This window comes from Hypanus sabinus, unplaced genomic scaffold (assembly GCF_030144855.1).
Source record: "Hypanus sabinus isolate sHypSab1 unplaced genomic scaffold, sHypSab1.hap1 scaffold_473, whole genome shotgun sequence".
NCBI lineage: Eukaryota > Metazoa > Chordata > Chondrichthyes > Myliobatiformes > Dasyatidae > Hypanus > Hypanus sabinus.
Window position 1 is genome coordinate 149,359 of NW_026781344.1, and position 4,447 is coordinate 153,805.

Below are 4,447 nucleotides of genomic sequence, written 5' to 3' on the forward strand. Positions count from 1 at the left end.
TCTGTTGGAATGATTTGAAGTCATAACAATCTGGCCGTATTAGGCTCATTTAGTGGCCTCCACACCACAAACTTTTCACCAGAGGTCTACGTGTCATTCGTGAAAATAGCAGCCAAATCACAGTGAGGGACCTCGTCCGTGTCCTCCGGCATCGGGAGCGAGCTGCCAAAGCATCATTACTCTTGAAAACCAAGGTTATTCACTCTTGTTGTCTCTCTCTTTATTTCTGACAGGCCCATGCGAGCTTTCTGCGCTCCGATTTTCTTTTCTGAACGCGTCCCTCTTACCAGAAAATACCCTGCTCCAATCGACAATCGCTAAATGTTTTTCAATCCTGTCCAAATTGACCTTCCCCAATGAAAAATCTCAACGCACGGACTAGAAGGATCTTTTTTCCATGTTTCAATTGAAACCAATAGCATTGTGATCATGAGTTACAAAGTGTTCGTTAAATCAAGCTTCTATCTCTTGTCCTGTTTCATTTCTTTCATCATAGCAGATCACGTATCGCGCACTCTCTCGGTTCGTCAACGCACAAAAGAAGATAAAATATTCTGAATGATCACCTACCCATCTTGTCCTTTACAAGTGTGGAATTAACAATGAACGTGCGGAAAGTTAAACGCGTACTCTCACAACCGTAATGCTCCTGCAATACACAGCTATATCTCCACAAAGTTGGCCGTCTAAATACTCTTGACCATTGGGTCAATCTATCCCCATGAACGTGATCATACCTTTCCTTGTTTACAGTTTCACCCATTGCGCGTCTGTCCGTGCCTTTCAGCGCGTATAAACGACCCCGCGGAGGAGAGGGACCTGGATTAGTCGAACTCAGCACCTGCAATGACGGATGACAGCCGAGAATTTTCCATGACTATTAACTCAGCTCTCCTCCTTTAGTCCATCCCGCTCTATCACATCAAAAGCAATGGAACCCCGAAATACTGAACTGCCAGGCCAGACTCTCCTGCAACCCAGTCTCATTATGGGCTAAGATACCATGATTCCAGGTTTTGATCCAAGCAGTGAGTTCATCGGCTCATCCTCAGATGCTTCTGCCACTGAAATATACGCACCTCAGGCCGCTAGTCGGACCTTGCTCAATGATTGCATTCCTGACGTTGTGTGAGATCTTATCAACATGTCTGTACAATTTCTGCACCCGCAGTTCTGGCACCCTGGTTCCAATTTCCCTGTAAATGTTGTTTATGCTTCATCATGCATCGCTAGCTAACCTTCCGACAAGATCTTACTACACTTCCAGTTCACACACAAACCGTCTTTATCCACAGGTCTCAGCTTCCCTGGAAGAGAGATCAGTGATTGTAAAATCGTATGGCCTGTCTCCTATACCAAAACCCTTAGCCACGTGTTAATCTGTATCGTATTTCCATTCCTCGCCTCATTAGGACGCGACACGTGTCGCTGTCACAACCCCGAAGATCCTGCCCTCCACCTCAGCACCTAACTGTCTGAATTTCCATTGTAGAAAGTCGTCACTCCGATGTCACTTGTACCTAAACGGGCCATAACCGCTGCCTGCTCACGCTCCTGCTGAACAATGTTCAGGATTTGATCCGCGTTGTCCCGGACCCCGGCACCCGGGAGGTAACATATCATCCAGGAATCTGTCTTCCCAATCCCTTTTGAGTCAGAAAACCAGACTCAGTGCCAGAGGTCCGACCGCTGTGACTTTTCCCTACCAGGTCATCCAACCACAAACCGCATCCAGATGTTTCTGATGGTGATGGCCATAGGGATAGTCTGCACTGCCCCTTTAAATCCTTTCCTCTTCCTGACTGTCCCACAGTTCCCTGTGACCTGCACCATGGGTGTATCTACCACTAGGACTATGTCCTAGTGCATCACGCCATAGGGCGGATTGTTACTAGCGGCAGCTGTGAGCACTTCTCGCAGGTGTCGTCAGCAGGAACTCTGGAGGTCCCCCGCCTTCCACATCCCTCGAGGAGCCTTCCATTTAGACGGTTGCCGCCCGCTTGTCCCTGTCTTACTTTAATGTGTTCTGTGCCTTTAATACTGGATCAGAGAACCTGGGCGAATTACGTTCTGTTAAGCGTCTCATCTCTCAGAAAGGCCGCTGCTCTAACGGCCAAAACACCCTGTTTCCGTCTCCTCTCTCAGATTAAACATTGACCTACAAGCCTGAAAAACATTCTGACTGTCATAACTCGTCCATGACGGAATGATGAAACAGACACAGTAGACCGAACGGCCTTTCCGCACGATGTCTCATTTTCTTGTGATCCTTGTCACATCTTCGCTTTAATCCAAAATCATCAGATTATTGGGCCTTATAGTCTACTTACCAACATCCCTCTGTAAAGCAACGTTGTAGTCTAGAATTGAACATCCTGCGTTCAGTTTCTGTTGACATTGTTCCGATCAACTCCCACCAGTTTTTACTTTCCACAGAAGCTGCCTAACCTGAGCAAACTGTAACACTCTCGCTTTCATTTCCGATTGACAGGATGATATATGTGATTGTGTGGATATGACTTTTCTTACAAATCAGGCATTTATTCCGTTCTTAAACACACATCAAAAGTTGTCAGGGTGGCCAAGTGGTCTAAGGCGCCAGCCTCAAGGAAGGAAAGTCCTTCCGTCAAACGGGAGTGCTCTGGTCTCCATCTGGGGTCGTGGGTTCGAATCCCACTCCTGACAAAATTTGTCTTTCAGCATTCAATCGAGATGACGTTATTTCTGCAAACAAAACCTGGGTTGTTGATGTGGATTAGAGGATAAGATTATGTTTTTGACACTTCATTGTATTAAAACAGATCACCGTACACCGAATTCTGGGTAAGTGAGCTATTCAGAAAAAAAAAATCATGGTGAAGCATATCGGCCCGAAACCCCGACTACTTACGCTTTTCCACAGATGCTGCCTGGTCTGCTGAGCTCTTCCTGGCATACTCAGCTGTTCAATATAGAAAAGTATCTATTGTCATATCATTGGTGGTCAGATTATTCAATGGATGGGCACGTGAGCGTACATTATCACCTGTTGATCAAAGGTCTGATTGCTGATGGGAAGTAACTGTTCCTGAACGTTTAGGTGCGAGTCCTGAGGTTATTGTACCATCTACCCGATGGCAGCAGCGCACAAAGAGCATAGCAGGATGGGATGCTGACGACCTCTGACGGTGGATGCTGTTTACCGAATACATCTTTTTATGTGGATCTGCTTAATGTTTGGGAGTGCATTTCCCGTGATGACTGAGCCGAATTCACTAACTTTTTATTTCCGTACCACGTCTTGATGCAGACAGACAATATACTCTCTACGACACATCCATAGAAGCTCATCAAGGTTTTTTATGTCATGCTGAATCACCGCAGTCTCCTAAGAAAGTAGAGGAAATAGTCATTCCAACAATTTAAAGTTACAGACGCGCCCCGCCTCTGATCCTCCAAAGAGAACTAGCTCGAGAAACTTTGGTGTTCCCTCTGCTGAAGACAACAATCACTCGTTGGTCTTGCCGACGTAGATAGATGGGGTGCTGCCATATCTTGTGTAAAACGATCCCCTCTTAGTTGAAATGTATGCCCTAAGAGGGGATCGTTTTAAGACATGTAAGCCCTGGAATGGAGATAACTTTCGCGTGCTCTACTATTATTTATGCCTGAAAATCTTAGAATCGTGTATCAGATTCCGCCTAACCTCCGGTGCTCCAGAGAAAAAAATACAATATTGACTAAACTCTCGTTATTGCACAAACCGTCTATTTCAGGTAGCATCTTTGTGATGCTCCTCTGCACACTCTCCGAATCCTCGTCATCCTTTCTCTGGAGGATGGCCTGAACGGGGTGCAGCACAATTCCAGTGCTGTGATGCTGTGCGCTCTGACTCCGCACATGCTCGCAACCTGAGAAAATGCATCACGTCCATATTCATTTAAAATCCCAGGATATAGAGTGTGTTTGTATGTACACCCTCTCATCAAAGCAGTCATTCAGACTATTCCGAAATACAGCTGTTTATCTGGCTTGTGGAGAGAGTACTACAGGGGCAGTCAGGGTGGCCGAGTGGTCTAAGGCGCCAGACTTAAGGCAAGAAAGTCGCTTCCTAGTAAACGCGAGTGTTCTGGTCTCCACCTGGAGGCGTGGGTTCGATTCCCACTCCTGACAAATACTCTGTTTTTCACGTGCTGTTTTTATAATGCAATCACTGTAATTTTACTGCTGCGATCAAAGCGTGGTCTGTTTGGGAGTATGAGAAAGATGCAATTAAGATAAAGCTTTTGTTTTAGTCACAACAGAGAGAAGAACAACGGGTTACATGGGATTCAAGCTGTAGAGTTTGATGAGAAAGAGGCCTCGTTGAAGAGTATCTGTGTCACTTTCTTAACCGTGGCTGTTGTTTGGACAGAATGACATCGGGGTCATTCAAACACGTTGTTGGTCTCTATATTGAAACGACATT

The 4,447-nt window shown here is 45.9% G+C and overlaps 2 non-coding genes across 2 annotated transcripts; both read left to right on the forward strand.

The window, feature by feature from the left end:
• The first annotated feature begins 2,571 nt into the window (after positions 1 to 2,571).
• trnal-caa (transfer RNA leucine (anticodon CAA)) lies at positions 2,572 to 2,685 on the forward strand. The gene is made up of 2 exons: positions 2,572 to 2,609; positions 2,651 to 2,685. It is a non-coding gene; the product is annotated as a tRNA-Leu (tRNA).
• A 1,351-nt stretch (positions 2,686 to 4,036) lies between these two features.
• Positions 4,037 to 4,152, forward strand: trnal-uaa (transfer RNA leucine (anticodon UAA)). The gene is made up of 2 exons: positions 4,037 to 4,074; positions 4,107 to 4,152. It is a non-coding gene; the product is annotated as a tRNA-Leu (tRNA).
• Positions 4,153 to 4,447: the final 295 nt, after the last annotated feature.